Source organism: Cydia fagiglandana, chromosome 11, assembly GCF_963556715.1.
Source record: "Cydia fagiglandana chromosome 11, ilCydFagi1.1, whole genome shotgun sequence".
NCBI classification, from domain to species: Eukaryota; Metazoa; Arthropoda; class Insecta; order Lepidoptera; family Tortricidae; genus Cydia; species Cydia fagiglandana.
The window spans coordinates 761,544-782,950 of NC_085942.1; the positions used below are offsets into that span (position 1 = coordinate 761,544).

A 21,407-nucleotide genomic window follows, 5' to 3' on the forward strand; every position below is an offset into this window, starting at 1 on the left:
TTCTGAGTTGAAAGAACCCAAAAACACCGGGATCTGTGAGAATCGGGTTTTCGATATTTATTTCTGAAAACGCCCAGCTACAAACTTTAGCCGAAGCGAACATCATGGAGGAGGAACTTGTATTTTTATTCGCGATTCTATAGAGTACACTATAAGAGACGATATTAACAAATTTTTTACAGAGTTCATATCTGAATGCTGTTGTATCGAGCTACCTAAAATAAGCACTTTACTTGTATGCGTCTATAGACCAGATAGAAATATTGAAACATTTTATAATTGCATGGAAACCTTGTTAGAAAAAAATTAACATAAAGAACAGAATAAATGTATTGTGATAGGTGGTGATTTCAACATCAATATGTTACAAAAATCTAAATATTGTAAACGACTGTCTGATCTTATGTTGACCCTAAATCTCGCTGAAATAGTCAAGGAACCAACACGAATAACACTAAACTCAGCCACTTGTATCGATCTGGTATTTTATTTACTAACAATAAATTGTACGACATTTTAATTGAGGACTACGGGCTGTCTGACCACAAAAGTATTATTTGTAAATTTGCAAATTCACCGTGCACTTTAGCGGAAAGATCTAATAACCAGTGTAAAGCCTATAAAAGAATCTATAAGTAATCAAAACAACCAAATGGCGTTTAAAAACGAGCTAACAAATATAAATTGGAATCAAGTAATAACCTGTAGTAAAAACGTAAACGAAAATTATAATACTTTAGTTAAAAAATATACTAAACGAAAAAATTCCCGTCAAATGCATAATTATAAACAAAAAACCAAAAAAAAACCTGGCTTACCCAAGGTTTGAAAATATCTTGCACTCATAAAAGGTTATTAAAATACTCTCCTGCAAATCAAATAGCTCCGTTCTTAAAGAACGCTATAAGCAATACGCAAACACTGAAAAAAGCAGTCAAAATCAAAAAATCAAAAAATCAAAGAAATTAAATTACATACATGAAATGGAAAAATCAACAAATAAAACCTTAACCATTTGGAAAATTATAAACAAGCTGAAAAATAAAGTAAAGATGAAAAAAAACTTAAAAATAAATATTTTGCCTCAAAATACTATAACAGAAAATCCTAAGGTCATAGCAAACACGTTTAACGATTTCTTTGCATATGTTTACGATGGTCAGGAATCACATCTAGTTACTAAATCGATGTACTTACACCCAGTATCTGAACTAGAGGTGTTTAGAATTATACGTGGACTCAAGAATACATATAGCACAGGAATTGATGATATCCCTTCATCATTAATTAGGTTATGCGCGACCGAATTGGCAAATTACTATGCATGCTAATAAATCAGTCATTTAATGAAGGAGTGTTCCCGCAGCCGCTTAAAATATCAATAATTAAACCTATACACAAGAAAGGTGATACTCATGACACTAATAACTATCGACCCGTAGCACTTCTTGCCCACCCTTTCTAAAATATTTGAAAAAGCTATGTGCAACCGAGTTTACCAATTTCTAGAAAAAAATCGGATACTGGACGACAAACAATATGGCTTTAGAAAATATCGGTCAACTGCTCTCGCGCTTACCAACTGCACACAAGAGATTATGGACACCTTAAATAACAAACACCACGCGGTTGGATTACTCTTGGACCTCACGAAAGCATACGACAAAGTTTCGCATAAAATATTGCTCAACAAATTATACGGATCGAGAATTAGAGTGACATTCCATTTCCAACTGCAGCTGCAATACTGTTCATTTTACTATGGAAACGCGTCGCTGTCATTGTCAATTTCCATAGTAAAATGAACAGTATTGCAGCTGCAGTTGGAAATGGAATGTCACTTTTAGAGGTAGCTCATGACTGGTTCAAATCTTACCTAGAGAAGCGAACGCAGCTCGTCCAAATCGAATACAAATCCGTCTACCAATGAGATGGAAATAATTCGGTCAAATATTATAGAAGCGCAAGGCTTAATCCCACAGGGAAGTATTTTGTGCGGTTGTCTCCTCTTTTTATTATAATGATCTCCTGAAGGAGATCGATGCCAAATGCACTTTATTTGCAGATGACGTTTCTCTCCTTTTTGATTTCGATAATACGGAAAATTGTAATGTAAAACTAACACAAACCTTAAATAATATAAATGAATGGATGCGCGACCACAATTTAACAATAAATACAAATAAAACTAAATTAATACAATTTTATCCTCATCAAAGAACGCCTCTACAATTAGAATTATCACTAGATAACACGGAAATTGAAGAAGTAGAGCATTTCAAACTACTAGGTGTTACTCTAGATAACCATATCAACTGTAAAACTCACATCGCATGCGTTAAAATGAAAATATCTCAGTTTCTGTACAGACTCTTTACGCTCCGGAAAACAACAAACTTTGGTACAGCACTGTCAGCTTACTATGCCTTTACACAGTCTTGGCTACGTTATGGGATTGTAATATGGGGCGACAGTACAGATGCACACGACATATTTGTCATGCAGAAAAAATGCGTTCGTGTATTGGTGGGTATCCAAGAACCCGATAGCTGCAAGCCACATTTTTTTGAGCACGGCATACTTACGCTACCATGCCTTATATTTCAGAATTATGTATTTATGTCAAAAAAAACATACACTTGTTCAAACAGCTGCCAAATCGAAGGCTAAAATACAAACTTAAGCTACCCGAATCGAATTAAATGCTCATATCACCTATACGCTGACGATCTGCAACTTTATGCCCAAGCAAGTCCAAGTAACTTGGATAAAGCGATCCAGAGAATAAATGATGATCTAGAAAGCATATCTGCGTGGTCTCGCAATTTTGGGATTTCTGTCAACCCCAACAAGTGTCAGGCCATTATACTGGGTAGCCCACGTCTGCTGTCCTTACTTGACATCACGCTTATAGATCCGATTAAATTCGAAAATAATGTAGTCCCGTTTCAGTCTGATGTGAAAAACCTTGGTCTAATCGTAGACAGTGGTTTGACTTGGACCCCCCAGGTGTCTGATGTTTGTCGCAAAGTTACCAACATGCTGAGATCTCTTTATAGATTCAAGCACTTTCTCCCCATTAGCACAAAAAAACTTATTATTCAGGCATTGGTGTTGCCCGTGATTGACTATGCAGATGTGTGTTATTCCAATATTAGCCAGGAGTTACTCAACAAACTAGACAGGCTACTGAATAGCTGTATTAGGTTTATATATGGGCTTCGTAAATACGATCACGTATCGGCCTTCCGCCGCAAACTGAACTGGCTTCCCATCCGTGAACGTAGGTCACTAAGAACTCTTTGCACACTTTATTCTATATTATTTGATCCAGCCGCTCCCGATTACCTTAAATCTAAATTTAATTTTGTAGCACCGCGTCCCGGTTGCGAGTTGCGTACATCTCGAAGTCTTAAACTGACTATTCCATATCACCGCACTGGCTTTATTTCCAACTCTTTCGCCCTTCAGGCTGCTCGTCTTTGGAATGATCTCCCCCTTCCCTTAAGGCAAGCACAGAGCAAATTTTCTTTTAAAAGCAAGTTACGTAAACACCGCTCTAACTCGCTTAAAGATAAATGATCCGCATTTTACTTATATTCTTGGGTACATAACAGAATATAACATATTTATTTATATATGTATGTATGTATGCATGTTTGTATATATGTAGGTGTCTATTGCTATTATCTTTATATGTGTAGTTTATAATTAGAATATTGTTTAGAATAACCTGATTTGTGATTCATAATTCTTCTCGTTGTCTACAATCCTGCACTAAGTACAAGTTTTCTGATTGACCCAATGGTTGACTGGTAGAGAATGCCTTAAGGCATTAAGTCCGCCATTTGTACATTTTGTTATCGTGCAATAAAGTTTAAATAAATAAAAATAAATAAATAAATACCCGCGCGTAAATTACAAATATATAGGAAAAGCCCTCTTTATGCAGCAGCTAAATGCTACAATCATATTCCGGACTTTATAAAGGCAGAGGAAAGAGAGACAACATATGCAAAAAGATTGAAATGGTTCCTTGCGAGAAATAGTACATTACTACAGAGGCCGGGACGAAAGGGGTTGCCGGCCGAAGACATATAGACGGCCGAGCGAAGCGAGGCCGAATAGGTCTGAGGCGGGCAACCCCATTTCCCGCCGAGGTGTAATATGTATAGTGCTTTTCTCAAACATGCAATGAAATAAATAAAATAAAAAATCCACGAAACCCAAGTTTGATTTATAGAAAAAACTAAAAGTAAACTACGCCCAAAATATAACTAACACGTATGTTTTACATGAGTCGTGTATTTTTATTACCCGTATATTTTCATGTATCTTTGATTTTTTCGCCTTGTATCCATCATCCATCTGACTGTCGTTTTCGTCACATAAGTTTACATAGTCTTTCATGTTGATATCATGTTTCACATACATCATTGCTTTATGCATGGAGAAAATAAGTATAATTTCCACGGTGTTGACGATTTTGTAGTTACTTTCATTTCTTTAAAATATGCCACAAAACTGTTTCTAATAAACTGTAAGCAATTTTTCTTAGTTTCTCAAATAATAAAATTGCCATAAGCAACCATATACATACTTCGTCTTTGACTTGGCGGCAGAGGCAGCAAGTGCCAATTCCAAACTCCTACGATTACAATTAATATTAATTTCATTATTTTGTCGGAACAAAAAATCAACAACGCACCATAAATCCAATAAAACAGAAATACAGGATGAAAATTTTTCAACTTTGCCTCCATAACAATTTAAAAAAAAATAACTACGCGTGTTTGAGTAGACCTTTTTACCGCTAACGTTTAGATGAAATATTTTAAATGTTTTTATTTGTGTAGTTAAATTTATAATTTAAAATTATAGAATTCGGTTAATAATGTATTATTTTATTAAGTTCATGTTGATTTTATACAAATAAAACTGCAAATTGTAGCAAATATTGTTTTTTGTTTTTTTTTATAGGCGTAGTGGCAGTGTCATTACTCTTTGGTCATTACGAACCATAAAGCAAATACTGCCTCTAGTTTTTTTTTAATGGCTGAACGCCACGATGATGTGTCACAAATATCTGTGAAATGGAAATTAAAAAAGAGGTCTTTGCCGGCCTAGGCCTGCAAGATTTGTATGAAATTCCATTAACGACCTCTTGTCCTAGCCGCACCTCATATATATCATCATACTTCGCAGCCTATTATAAGGAACATAACATCAATATTTCATTGCATGTTTGAGAAAAGTATATTATTATATTAATGATTTCTTTGCAGATAGCTTTAATATGTAATTTATTAGTTTTATTTATATAATTTAATAGGATGCTACTTTTTGTGCTGTATTGCATGACATATGTAAATATTATAAATCTTAGTTTAAGGAAATGTTTGTCATACCCTTTTAGGGTCCATGAGGTACTTACTTGTATAAATGTTGTAACATCTCTTGTAACCATGGTGCAATAAATGATTGATTGATTGATTGATTGATAGGTGTGAAATAGTAAACATATGTGACGTTCAACTGCAAAAGGTACCTTATCGCGACTGGCGCCGCGATTCGGGAAATTAATTAGAGATTCACTAGATATGAAATAGTGAACGTGACGTTCTACCGAAAAAGGTACCTTATGGCGGCCAGCGCTTACGTCGCATAGCGCTGCAATAATATTGGAGCGGCGTTAATAATAGCGTAAGCGCCAACCGCCATAAGGTACCTTTAACCGTGGGAAGTCAGATATCTTTACTATATCGTATCTAGTTAATGTCTAATTCATTTCCCGAATCGCGCCGATTGATTAAAAAGACGTACGCTTTTATTCACAGGTCTGTACTGTAATGACGCTTAAGTCCCATTTAGACGATCCGAGAACTTGCATGCGTTTATAATTATTACATTGCGGTATTTGGTCGTTCGACTGAATTAATTTTTTTGCAATAAGCAAAGCAATATTTCAAAAAATTTAAAAAAAATCGTACTTGGAAAGTAAAAAGCCCTAGTGTATACTTACTGTATAAAAACTGTATACTCTACATAAACTAAATAAATTCAGTCGAACGACCAAATACCGCAATGTAATAATGATAATCGCATGCAAGTTTTTGGATCGTCTAAATGGCGCTTAAGCGTCATTACACTTCTTTTGAATCAATCTTTTCAAAGCTTGAAAGCACAGACGTAGTTATGAAAAAAAAAAGTTTCAATACTGAAGCAACAATGTTTTTCATTTGTTTATGAAAACAGACTCCCACTCGCAGACACCGCATTTTGAAGCGTTTAGAAGACCGAGTGGTCACTTACCTTTTACTTCTTTTTACACATCGGCTTAGAAAAAAATTAAAAGTGGAAAAAAATCCTATCTTGGGTTGGATGGGGTGGATTTGATTCGCTGGCTGCGGATCAGGTCTTGGTGCCCTTGGTGGCTCAGTTGGCAGAGCGCTGGAGTATCGATCCAGATAACGGTTACAAATAAGAAGTCCCTATCACAGAGTTATGAACCCTGGCAGGGTTGAATACATAATATTTAATGTCGATATTTAACTAAACATAAGACAAATTCTTTATTTCATTTACGCGAGCGGAGCCGCGGGCCCGCCTAGTGTTAAATAATCGTGAAAGTTTAAATCAATAAATATTATAGGCCATTTTTATACAAATTGCCTAAGCTCCACAGTGAGCTCAAGAAGGCTTGTGTTGTGGGTACTCCGACAAAGATATAATGTAATATATAGGTTTTAATAACAAAACTTCCGTGAGACACAGACATATTAAATATATTAAGAACGGGTCACTCACGTATTTTAAGTCGAAAAACGCTGTACTGTGAAGCTTAGTCAATTTGTATAAAAATGGCCAATAATATTTATTGATTTAAACTTTCACGGTTATTTAACACTAGGCGGGCCCGCGGCTCCGCTCGCGTAAATGAAATAAAGAATTTGTCTTATGTTTAGTTAAATATCGACATTCAATATTATGTATTCAACCCTGCCAGGGTTCATAACTCTGTGATAGGGACTTCTTATTTGTAAGCGTTATTTGGATAAGTTAATTCGCATATTTCTCAATAAATAATGTCATTTGAAAAAAGGCAAGATGTATTTTTTTAATTTATTATTTATTTTTATAAGCTCATATCAGTCCAGTCAGCAAAAACGTTCATTAGATTAATTTCCGCCTTAAGATGAATGTGGACAACCACCGCCCATAAATCGCCTTTTCATACAAACGTAGGTAGTCCCCATTTTCCTTTCCGGATATTAATAATACTTACTACGGTGACGCAACGACCCAAAAAGAGTCCTGGCCGCTGACACCAGTGGCCCCACAAAACTTACAATTACAATTTTACAAGTTTCAAGTTACAAGTTTGTAATAATACAAATGTGCGTATCACAAAATATACAAGTAACAAATTTGTAGTGGAAAATTCTTACAAATATGTAAATTGTATCACAAGTCTACAATTGATTGTATCACAAAACTTTACATACCCTACATATCTTTTCCGGAAAATGTACAAATTTGTAGCTGACAATTGTTTTGTGCTACATTAAATTGTAGTAATAATTATACATATATGTAGAATTGTACCTACAATTTAACAATTCTCTAAACGTGTGTCGCATCCTCTTGCTACAGTTGCTACTATACGAATACTAGTAATTGCAGTAGTATATTTATCATGTTTAGCGATTCCAACCCTTTGTATACCTACCAAGAAATATTTAGTTCAAGTAGCAGTGAGTGATAGTGATTCTAGGTGTCATGAATGTCATATATATGTCGGCGGCAGATCGTAAAACCGGGCATATCGAGATATTCCTAGGCATATCATGAAACGCCGCCATTTCATGATCTGACTAAGATTTGCCCAGGCATATCACGATCTGCCTTATAAAAGAGGCGGCAGATCGATCAGAGCATTGGCATTCGTTGATATTCCTAGCTTCATACCGGGCGCATCGTAAAATAACTTCGTGAGGATTGCACGATATGGCTGGTTTTCGCTAGGCATATCATGAAATGCCGGCATTTCATGATCTGCCTAGGAATATCACCCTGTGAGGTTTGCACGATATGGCTGGTGTTCGCTAGGCATATCATGACATGCCGGCGTTTCATGATCTGCCTAGGAATATCACCCTGTGAGGTTTGCACGATATGGCTGGTGTTCGCTAGGCATATCATGAAATGCCGGCGTTTCATGATCTGCCTAGGAATATCACTCCTTGTTGCAAAACGACGCGGTTTTGGAATGAGATGCAATGCCAATTCACAACATTCAGAATCGAGCATAAATATCTATACTCACCGGTAATAAACGGTACAACACGATAAAATAACCAAAGTATATCACGCACTGGACTGACCTGATACTGCAGCAATGGCGGAATCCTCTCGATGCCACTAGTTCTTTTTTTACGTTCAGCACCTTCTCCTCTTTCACACGCCGGCCGGCGGTACGTTAAACAGTCTTAGGCCTTATGTCACGCACGATATATCACTAAAACACTTAGTTTTGGAGGCTTAATACATATAATGTGATTTAAATCGATAGCGGTCGATCCGCATGCCGCGGCGTCTCGCTAGTTCTCTTTTTCGCCAACAGAGGCGCTGCTGAGGCTCGTCCTGAGCGTGCCGCCCGAGAGTTTCGGACGATCCTATTGGCTAAAATGTCAATGTTGTATCGCTGTAAAGTGCGTTTTGGCTTTGCATCGATAAACGGTAGAAGCGCGCAGAAAATTGATTAATTACTTAAAAACTAAACGTTAAGAACGGAACACCCCTGGAGGCTTGCACGATATGACTGGTGTTCGCTAGGCATATCATGAAATGCCGGCGTTTCATGATCTGCCTAGAAATATCACCCCTTGAGGCTAGCACGATATGGCTGGTGTTTGCTAGGCATATCATGAAATGCCGGCGTTTCATGATTTGCCTAGGAAAGTCCCCCCGTGAGGTTTGTATGATATGGCTGGTGTTCGCTAGGCATATCATGAAATGCCGGCGTTTCATGATCTGCCTAGGAATATTCACCCCTTGATTTTGCACGATATGGCTGGTGTTCGCTAGGAAGATCATGAAATGCCGGCGTTTCACACTCTACTTATTTGATATGCCTAAACGTAGCCAGGCAAATCGTCAAACGTTGAGGTTTGAACGATATGGCTGGTAGTCGTTAGTCAGATCATGAAATGGCGGCGTTTCATGATATGCCTAGGAATATCTCGATATCGTCGCCCCCATGCTAAACTAACATAAGTGTAAATTTGTCAAAATTGAGTTATTGATGTAATTCTGTACCAAATATGACAATGCACAATGTGACCAGTTTTCAGACTTCTATCTTTTAAGCTTTCAGAGTTACCATTGTACCAATCTGACTTAATAGTTCTTTTATCCCATGGTAGACTCGCGAAGTGTAGATAAGGTATTTTTCCTTGGCCGACACCAGTAAATAACTAACGAATCTGCCATTTTCGTTAACTTTCTATGGTGGCAATTATTATTGACCGGTACGATTAGCCTATAGAAAACTTGCGAATCTGGCAAATACGGTAGTTTACTATGGTGGCATTTATTCCGCATTCATATTAATAAACTATAGCATAATTGCGAATCTACACATTCGTTATTTTACTATGGTGGCAACTATTACTCAACCACATAAGTAGACTACAGCAAATTTGCGAATCTGGCACATATGACAGTTTACTATGGTGACATTTAATATTTATCTACATTCATAACCTTTAGCATAGTTGCGAAACTGCTCATTCGTTAATCTACTATTGTGGCAAATAGATATTGTTACGGCTAGCGTAAACAATCAAGCTAACTTTATATCCTTATCGTCAAGCAGACCGTAAAGGGCATGTCCATAAGCTAAAACAAATAATGCACTTCAATAATACTAATGTTCGACATGTGACATAACTGGGCATCTCACACTGTGCTTACAATTCTAGGACTTACCCCTTGTCGTTCTGGTAGCTTTAAGCATAGTGTTTGCAATCGAAAAATTTAGACATTATATAGATGGAGTACATTTCACAGTCGTTACGGATCACAGTGCGTTACAATGGCTCCATAAAATGAAAGATCCACACGGAAGGTTGGCCAGGTGGGCCATGAAGTTGCAACAGTTCAGTTATGACATAATCCATAGACCGGGTAAGAGCAACATAGTTCCCGATGCATTATCCAGGGGCATGGAAGATAGCGTAGCGGCGGAAATAAATACTGTGGAAATCTTAGAACGGCATAAAGACGATTGGTATAAGTCTAAAGAAAGGGAGGTACAGGACAATGCATTGTCCGAATGGAAAGTTATGGATGGTTTGCTTTACAAAAAGGTAATATTAAAGTCTTTTCCAAATGCCGAGGACGCCTGGAAATTATGTGTGCCAGAACCATTAAGAATCAAGGTATTTACAGAATGCCATGACGACGTAACTGCAGGTCATTTAGGAGTCCGGAAAACGTATTTTAGGATAAAACAAAAGTATTTCTGGCCAAACCTTCTGAGAGACGTAAAGCAATATGTCGCGAAGTGTGATAGTTGTGCTAAGCATAAAGTTTCACAACAGGGACCATTGGGGTACATGGGAGGACATAGAGAGGTGACACGTCCGTGGCAAATAGTTTCCTTAGATTTGATGGGTCCTTTTCCGAGAAGTAAAGCGGGTAACACTATGTTACTGGTAATGACATGCTGGTTTAGTAAATTTGTACTTCTGTTTCCTTTAAGAACAGGAAAAGCAGAAAAGATATGTGGCATAGTGGAAAACCAGTTTTTGTTATATGGTGCACCAAAGGCCATAATATGTGATAATGGTCGGCAATTTTGTTCACAGCTCTTTAAAGACTTAGCAAATAAGTACAATAGTAAATTGTGGTTTACCCCAAATTATCATCCTCAGGGTAATCCAACTGAAAGGGTTAACAGAGTAATTGGTACCATGATCTCGATTTATGTCAAGCCAGGTAGACACAATATGTGGGATGAAAATTTGTCTCAAATTGGCCATGCTATAAGAACTGCGGCGCACGAAACGACAGGCTATACGCCTTCATACTTATTCCTTGGCAGAGAGACATCCGTCCCTAATGTAAATAGACCGAACTCACTGCAATTGCTACAGAACCCGGATAATGAGTATCCGATAAGTGTCTCAGAGTATTTAAAGGGACTAGATCAGAGGCATGAGATATATACATTGGTTCAACAAAGGTTACGGGCAGCTCATGAGCAAAGTCGAAAGCTCTACGACAAGAAGCGGAATCCATGCAGCTTTAAGGAGGGCGATATGGTCTTGAAGAGGACAAAGCTGCTATCTAGTACACCTAATAAATTCATGGCTAAATTAGCTCCGAAATTTGAAAAGGCGATTATAGTACATAAGCTTTCTGACACGGTGTTTCGTTTGAACAATGTTTACGGCAAGTGCGTAGGCAACTGGCACGTAAAGGATCTTAAGCCGGTAACGCGTAAATAATAATTAAAAAAAAAAAAATTTTTTTTTGTTGAGGAAGGAGGAATATGTGATGTATTATTTTGCAATCAGAGGTCATAAATAATGGTCATTTTATATTTAGACATTATTACTGGAGCAATAGGGTTCAGGTTGCGATGCGCGTGAATGGTTCGCGGCTTCGTACTCTAGTGACGTAGAACCGGCCGATACTAATCCGACAATTTCGCGTGTTATCTCAAAGGCACCGTAGCTCCGTGGTAAACAGAGCGGCTGCTGTACAGAGGGCCGGCGGATCGAATCCCGGTATCGGAAATCTTTTTCTTTATTTTTAAGACATTCTAACTTATTTATATTAACGACAAAATGCAATTGCATCGTCATTCCAGATCATGTTTCGAAGAGATTCATACGTGCGGTTGTTACTTTAAAATCATGTACCCGCCATAGTAACACAAATAAAAATGCAAATTGAAATAGAAATGCAGTTAAAAGTGATATTACCGAAATGTTGTTTTTGTTTCTAACGTTGTGAGCTACCAGAACGACAAGGGGTAAGTCCTAGAATTGTAAGCACAGTGTGAGATGCCCAGTTATGTCCCATGTCGAACATTAGTATTATTGAAGTGCATTATTTGTTTTAGCTTATGGACATGCCCTTTACGGTCTGCTTGACGATAAGGATATAAAGTTAGCTTGATTGTTTACGCTAGCCGACGGCAGGATTAGCAGGGATCCCGAACTTTAAGTTCAAAACCCTCTTGGCGCTCAACAATACTTAGTTTATAGATTAGCTTTAAGTTCCTTTTAGTAACTAGTTTTCTTTCGTATTATAATAATTGTTCTTATTCCGTCTTTTATTGGTGAATCTCGACTTCGACCCGTAACAATATCTATTTGCCACAATAGTAGATTAACGAATGAGCAGTTTCGCAACTATGCTAAAGGTTATGAATGTAGATAAATATTAAATGTCACCATAGTAAACTGTCATATGTGCCAGATTCGCAAATTTGCTGTAGTCTACTTATGTGGTTGAGTAATAGTTGCCACCATAGTAAAATAACGAATGTGTAGATTCGCAATTATGCTATAGTTTATTAATATGAATGCGGAATAAATGCCACCATAGTAAACTACCGTATTTGCCAGATTCGCAAGTTTTCTATAGGCTAATCGTACCGGTCAATAATAATTGCCACCACAGAAAGTTAACGAAAATGGCAGATTCGTTAGTTATTTACTGATGAAATGCCGGCGTTTCATGATCTGCCTAGGAATATTCACCCCTTGATTTTGCACGATATGGCTGGTGTTCGCTAGGAAGATCATGAAATGCCGGCGTTTCACACTCTACTTATTTGATATGCCTAAACGTAGCCAGGCAAATCGTCAAACGTTGAGGTTTGAACGATATGGCTGGTAGTCGTTAGTCAGATCATGAAATGGCGGCGTTTCATGATATGCCTAGGAATATCTCGATATCGTCGCCCCCATGCTAAACTAACATAAGTGTAAATTTGTCAAAATTGAGTTATTGATGTAATTCTGTACCAAATATGACAATGCACAATGTGACCAGTTTTCAGACTTCTATCTTTTAAGCTTTCAGAGTTACCATTGTACCAATCTGACTTAATAGTTCTTTTATCCCATGGTAGACTCGCGAAGTGTAGATAAGGTATTTTTCCTTGGCCGACACCAGTAAATAACTAACGAATCTGCCATTTTCGTTAACTTTCTATGGTGGCAATTATTATTGACCGGTACGATTAGCCTATAGAAAACTTGCGAATCTGGCAAATACGGTAGTTTACTATGGTGGCATTTATTCCGCATTCATATTAATAAACTATAGCATAATTGCGAATCTACACATTCGTTATTTTACTATGGTGGCAACTATTACTCAACCACATAAGTAGACTACAGCAAATTTGCGAATCTGGCACATATGACAGTTTACTATGGTGACATTTAATATTTATCTACATTCATAACCTTTAGCATAGTTGCGAAACTGCTCATTCGTTAATCTACTATTGTGGCAAATAGATATTGTTACGGGTCGAAGTCGAGATTCACCAATAAAAGACGGAATAAGAACAATTATTATAATACGAAAGAAAACTAGTTACTAAAAGGAACTTAAAGCTAATCTATAAACTAAGTATTGTTGAGCGCCAAGAGGGTTTTGAACTTAAAGTTCGGGATCCCTGCTAATCCTGCCGTCGGCTAGCGTAAACAATCAAGCTAACTTTATATCCTTATCGTCAAGCAGACCGTAAAGGGCATGTCCATAAGCTAAAACAAATAATGCACTTCAATAATACTAATGTTCGACATGGGACATAACTGGGCATCTCACACTGTGCTTACAATTCTAGGACTTACCCCTTGTCGTTCTGGTAGCTCACAACGTTAGAAACAAAAACAACATTTCGGTAATATCACTTTTAACTGCATTTCTATTTCAATTTGCATTTTTATTTGTGTTACTATGGCGGGTACATGATTTTAAAGTAACAACCGCACGTATGAATCTCTTCGAAACATGATCTGGAATGACGATGCAATTGCATTTTGTCGTTAATATAAATAAGTTAGAATGTCTTAAAAATAAAGAAAAAGATTTCCGATACCGGGATTCGATCCGCCGGCCCTCTGTACAGCAGCCGCTCTGTTTACCACGGAGCTACGGTGCCTTTGAGATAACACGCGAAATTGTCGGATTAGTATCGGCCGGTTCTACGTCACTAGAGTACGAAGCCGCGAACCATTCACGCGCATCGCAACCTGAACCCTATTGCTCCAGTAATAATGTCTAAATATAAAATGACCATTATTTATGACCTCTGATTGCAAAATAATACATCACATATTCCTCCTTCCTCAACAAAAAAAAATTTTTTTTTTTTAATTATTATTTACGCGTTACCGGCTTAAGATCCTTTACGTGCCAGTTGCCTACGCACTTGCCGTAAACATTGTTCAAACGAAACACCGTGTCAGAAAGCTTATGTACTATAATCGCCTTTTCAAATTTCGGAGCTAATTTAGCCATGAATTTATTAGGTGTACTAGATAGCAGCTTTGTCCTCTTCAAGACCATATCGCCCTCCTTAAAGCTGCATGGATTCCGCTTCTTGTCGTAGAGCTTTCGACTTTGCTCATGAGCTGCCCGTAACCTTTGTTGAACCAATGTATATATCTCATGCCTCTGATCTAGTCCCTTTAAATACTCTGAGACACTTATCGGATACTCATTATCCGGGTTCTGTAGCAATTGCAGTGAGTTCGGTCTATTTACATTAGGGACGGATGTCTCTCTGCCAAGGAATAAGTATGAAGGCGTATAGCCTGTCGTTTCGTGCGCCGCAGTTCTTATAGCATGGCCAATTTGAGACAAATTTTCATCCCACATATTGTGTCTACCTGGCTTGACATAAATCGAGATCATGGTACCAATTACTCTGTTAACCCTTTCAGTTGGATTACCCTGAGGATGATAATTTGGGGTAAACCACAATTTACTATTGTACTTGTTTGCTAAGTCTTTAAAGAGCTGTGAACAAAATTGCCGACCATTATCACATATTATGGCCTTTGGTGCACCATATAACAAAAACTGGTTTTCCACTATGCCACATATCTTTTCTGCTTTTCCTGTTCTTAAAGGAAACAGAAGTACAAATTTACTAAACCAGCATGTCATTACCAGTAACATAGTGTTACCCGCTTTACTTCTCGGAAAAGGACCCATCAAATCTAAGGAAACTATTTGCCACGGACGTGTCACCTCTCTATGTCCTCCCATGTACCCCAATGGTCCCTGTTGTGAAACTTTATGCTTAGCACAACTATCACACTTCGCGACATATTGCTTTACGTCTCTCAGAAGGTTTGGCCAGAAATACTTTTGTTTTATCCTAAAATACGTTTTCCGGACTCCTAAATGACCTGCAGTTACGTCGTCATGGCATTCTGTAAATACCTTGATTCTTAATGGTTCTGGCACACATAATTTCCAGGCGTCCTCGGCATTTGGAAAAGACTTTAATATTACCTTTTTGTAAAGCAAACCATCCATAACTTTCCATTCGGACAATGCATTGTCCTGTACCTCCCTTTCTTTAGACTTATACCAATCGTCTTTATGCCGTTCTAAGATTTCCACAGTATTTATTTCCGCCGCTACGCTATCTTCCATGCCCCTGGATAATGCATCGGGAACTATGTTGCTCTTACCCGGTCTATGGATTATGTCATAACTGAACTGTTGCAACTTCATGGCCCACCTGGCCAACCTTCCGTGTGGATCTTTCATTTTATGGAGCCATTGTAACGCACTGTGATCCGTAACGACTGTGAAATGTACTCCATCTATATAATGTCTAAATTTTTCGATTGCAAACACTATGCTTAAAAGTTCCCTCTCAGATGTGGAATATCTCTTTTCTCGATCATTTAGTTTTCTACTCAAATATGCAATAGGCCGTTCCACTTCTTCGTATTTCTGACACAAAACCGCGCCAATGCCACTGCTAGATGCATCACACTGAATAAGAAAAGGTTTGGTATAATCTGGACAGGTCACCACTGGTGCTGAGGTAAGCAGTGTCTTCAGTTTAACAAATGCATCTTCCGCTTCCTGAGTCCATGACAATTTCTTCCTCTTACCTTTTGTCAGGTCATGAAGAGGTGCTGCAACCTCTGCGAAATCTTTCACGAACCTTCGGTACCAACTAGCTAAACCTATGAACCTTTTTAATTCCGTGAAGTTTCGAGGTCTAGGAAAGTTGATAATGGCAGCCACTTTTTCAGGGTCCGTCCTAAGCCCATTTTTGTCAACCAAATAGCCTAAATACCGCATGCTTGCGCGAGCGAACTTACACTTATCGACGTTTACCGTTAAATTTGCCTTTTTAGAGTTTCTATAACCTTTTTAATGAGCTCTATATGTTCTTCAAATGACGCGGAACAAATTACTATGTCATCTAAATACGCCCAAACTTTATCTTCGTTGGAATGAAATAGGATGTCCATCAGCCTCTGCTGCGTTTGAGACGCATTAACCAATCCAAACGGCATCACCTTAAAATGAAACAATCCCCGCCCCCCTACCGCAAAAGCTGTCTTTTCCTTACTAGTGTCATCCAGGGGAATTTGCCAGAACGCAGACTTCAGGTCAATGGTGCTCAAAAATTTGGCATTGCGTAAGTTATCGAGAATGTTAGCTACCCGTGGTAAAGGATAAGTATCCCGTTTTGTTACTCTATTCAGTTGTCTACTATCCAGACATAGCCTATTGTCACCGTTGGGCTTCTTTACTATCAACACTGGTGAGCACCATGAGCTATATGAAGGTTCAACAACATCATCTGCTATCCAATTCCTTTTCGATTTCAGCTTTAATGACTGGTGAAAAATTATATTGTTTTTGATGAATTGGCTTATTGTCGCCTGTGTCAATGTTGTGTTTTAAAATCGTAGTACGACCCAATCCATTTCCAACTTCAGTCTTCATTCTTAGTATTACACGTTCCAATTCGCCTTTTTGTTCCTTATCTAAATCCTCTCTAGAAATGATGACAGGCATATCCGTTGTGATGTCATCTAAACATAATACCTCACTTGTATTCCCTCTGAACTTTAACCCTATCCCAAATTCATCAAAGAAATCCTTCCCCAGTATCAATGGCTGGCTTAACAATGGCATTACCATAACTGACATGACCTTAAATTGGTCATCAAATATAATGGGAATGTCGAAAATTTCTGAAACATTATGCCTAGATTTATCAGCTGTCGTTATCAACCTCGGTGCAACTTTATAGCTTTTCAACCCTATCGATGTCAGTGTATTTGCAAAATCCCGATCCATTACTGTACGCATCGCTCCGTTATCCAACATCCCTACAAAATCTTTGTGCAATACTCTTATCTTAACATATGACCTATTATCACCTTCTCTATTCAACACTACCGGACATAACTTATCATCTGTATGCGAAAAATAACTCTTAATTACCCTTAACCAATCCAGCCACTCTGAAGTTCTACAGTGTTGGGGAAAGTCTATGGGGCTGATTTCTGACTTTCCCCTGGAGCGTTTCCCTTACATCCACATTCCTTTGTTGTTGTACCAAACCGGCCACACCTAAAACAAAACAATCTTTGTCTCGGTATCTTGCACTCTCGGAATAAATGGCCAGACTCTCTACAATTCCAACACCTCCTACTACTCACGATTGGTTTATTACTGCGTAGTTCAGCAACTTCCTCCATCTCCATGATTTCCTTACTCTGCCCCTCCTTGTTGCTAACCTTATATGCTAGATCCGGTTCTAAAGTATTTTTCAAACTCTTGGGCTCTACAAAGCTGTCACAATTAATTTTTGTTCTTTCAACAATTCTTAGAACATTGCTCAGATCCGACACTGTAGTAAACTCATCCCTACACACTGCCCGCTGATAATATGGCTGGATGTTCCTTAATAGGATGCTAACCTTTTCCCCCTCCGGTAACTTTTTTGGTAACCTATTGAACATGTTCTGCATGATTGAAATATAGATCACAACAGTCTCGTCACAACCCTGTGTCTGCGCCCTTATTTCCGCCAGTAATTCTTCCTGATAGAACGGTTTTTGAAATGATCTCTTTAACAACAGCACCAGGTCTTCCCAGTTGTGAACAAATTCTCTATTTGCCCTATACCAAATTAAAGCATCCGCCTCAAAAAGGTCAATAGCATAACGCCATAAATCCAGATCTGTGGCGTTCCTTGCATCCCTAAGCTCAGACACGCGCTCTAAAAACGCATCAATGCTCATATTAGTACCTGAAAACTTGAGCCCCCATTGATATAAAGGTACCAGCTTCCGTTTTGGTAAGTCCTCATCAATAGTCGATGACCGCAGTAACCTCGATCTGGCGACACCATCCTGCCTCTCCCAATGATTTACACCAAAATTCACGCTTTTATCCGTATCCCCGACCTTCATACCGTCACCACCCTTTGGTAGAGCCGCGGCACCTGAATCCTTAGAACCCTCTTTAACCTTCAGCTTCTCTGCTATCCTAACGCCTAGTTCGCCTAACGACTGCTGCAAAATAGCCTTATCATTTGCTGTTAAATGCTCATCCTCACAAGTCTCATCATGTCCCTCTAATTTCTCCAGTAACACCTGACATTGCTGCTCCAGCGCATCCTTTCGGACACCATCGTCGTCTTCAACTTCCACAATTAGGCTCACTCTATTCTGTACATGGTATAACCTAGACACTAATCGTTTGAACAAAGCTTTGTCTGGCTTGCCTACTATTTCACTAATGTAGCTAGACAAAACGCCCAGCTTCTTTGTGCATATATCCAACTCGGACCTAACAGACTGAACGCTACGAATTGGTGCCTTAACCTCGCGTCCCTGAGCACCCGACGACTCCGTAACTTCCGTAAGCAATAATTCCTTTAAAACCTTCCTTAAAACCGGCACCGTACTCTGTAAAGTAACCCCACGACATTCAAGCTCGTATTCCAGCTCATCTTTCAAGAGGTAGTTCGGATCCATCTTTGTACAATTAAAACACCACGTAATTTTGACTTAACCAACTAACAACAATAATCAACTTAACTATAAAACTTATTATCACTAGAAAACACCATATACCTAAATTAATTTTAGTATTTTTTTTTTGTTTAATTATAACTGACAGTCCAAAACTTTAAACTCGCCTACCACACGTATTTCACAACAAATTCTTTAAAAAAAATTGAAAAACAAAATACCACGTATAATGAAATTAAAAGCTGTTGACCATATATCAAAGTACCACTAGTAAGAAATAATAAAAAAAAAACCTTAAGTTAAAACAACAAAAAAAAACCAGAATAAAACACTTGAATAATATTTATCGCCCAAGGAAACACCCCAAATCTAAAACTTATTTATACACAACAAGACACAATCTAACCTAAGCACAATAACCGTTGCCCGATTCAATTTAGCATGTCATCCGCCGTTACCCGTACTTCAAACACCGTATTTTAACGTTGGGCGCTATTTGTTACGGGTCGAAGTCGAGATTCACCAATAAAAGACGGAATAAGAACAATTATTATAATACGAAAGAAAACTAGTTACTAAAAGGAACTTAAAGCTAATCTATAAACTAAGTATTGTTGAGCGCCAAGAGGGTTTTGAACTTAAAGTTCGGGATCCCTGCTAATCCTGCCGTCGGCTAGCGTAAACAATCAAGCTAACTTTATATCCTTATCGTCAAGCAGACCGTAAAGGGCATGTCCATAAGCTAAAACAAATAATGCACTTCAATAATACTAATGTTCGACATGGGACATAACTGGGCATCTCACACTGTGCTTACAATAATTCATAATTCATAATTCATAATTCATAATTTATTCATTGCTTTTATGGGTTTTACAAGGAGTTAAAATAATTACATGTTCCAAACATAAACCCCGTTGGGGCACAGCAATATACATAAAGACTTAAAAACTAATACTTAAAAACTAGTACTTAAAAACTAGCACACACTAGCAATTAACGTAATTAAGACTTGTAATTAAGATACTCCTTTATATTGTAAAAAGAGTTTTCAACCAGAAACTTTTTTAGCTTGTTGAAGAATGTTGAATCTTTCTCTATATGTTTTAGTTCTAACGGTATGTTGTTATATACTGTGACTGCCATATGGTAAGGACCGGAGTTTACTATTTTTAGATTTGTGAAAGTGCATACTAATTTATTTCTTTTCCGCAGATTTTGATTCCGTGGAAAGTTATCTCTTGTTCGCTCAAATAAATGTTTTTGTTTTTTAACTAATTTACACAATTCAAAAATGTACAGTGAAGTTAACGTTAATATTTTCATTTTTTTGAAATAAGGGAGGCAACTCTCCATGTCATTTATATTTGCTAGTATTCTTATACACTTTTTTTGTAGTAAGAACAACGACTCTACGTTCGTGCTATTCCCCCATAAAATAATACCATATGTTAACCAAGAATGGGCATAGGCATAATAGGCATTAGTTGCAGCTTTTAAGTCTGTACATTTCTTCAACATGGAGAGGGCATATGTAAATTTAGATAATTTAATCGAGATTTTATCAACGTGTGCCTTCCAATTTACGCAGGAGTCTATTTCCACACCTAGTAAAGAACATGACTCAACAACCGCCAATGATTCATTATTATAGCAAGGGTTCATATCAATTGCTGGCTTCTGACAAGGTTTTATCTGCATGATTTTAGTTTTAGCGATATTCAATTGGAGATTATGATCATTTAGCCAATCTAATATTAATTTAAAAGTACAATGCAGTTTATTGTGTAGGTCCTCACTATCGTCGCATTCAAATATTAAGGAGATGTCGTCGGCGTATAGCACGGCCTTGGTACTTAAGATTTTTGACAAATCATTAATATAAATTACGAATAGGATACAGCCCAAAACACTGCCCTGTGGGATGGAATTTTGTACATTCAGTTTCTCAGACGTAATTTTAATCATGCGATTATTTTTATAATCATGGTGGTAAATTTCTACGTATTGTACTCTACTTTTCAAATAAGAGGAAAACCAATTGAGAGCTATTCCACGAACGCCTATACCATAAAGCTTTTGTTTAAGAATTTCATGTGATACTTTATCATATGCTTTGCTCATATCCAACATCATGGCAATTGCGTATTTCCGATTATTAATCACTCTGAGAACTTCGTTTATAAAGTCATAAAGGGCCGTTATAGTGGACCTTTTTTTTCTGAAACCATTTTGATTGTTATCATAAATTTTGAATTTCTCACAAAACGAATTTAAACGCTGTGCCATTGCCTGTTCAAATATTTTCGAAAAAATGGACAACAAAGATATTGGTCGATATTGCTGAGG

At 37.7% G+C, this 21,407-nt stretch overlaps 1 protein-coding gene across 1 annotated transcript in view; it reads left to right on the top strand.

The window, feature by feature from the left end:
• Positions 1-21,407, top strand: part of LOC134668629 (uncharacterized) — a 347,587-nt gene that overhangs the window by 180,008 nt on the left and 146,172 nt on the right. The gene's annotated exons all lie outside the window — the stretch shown is intronic.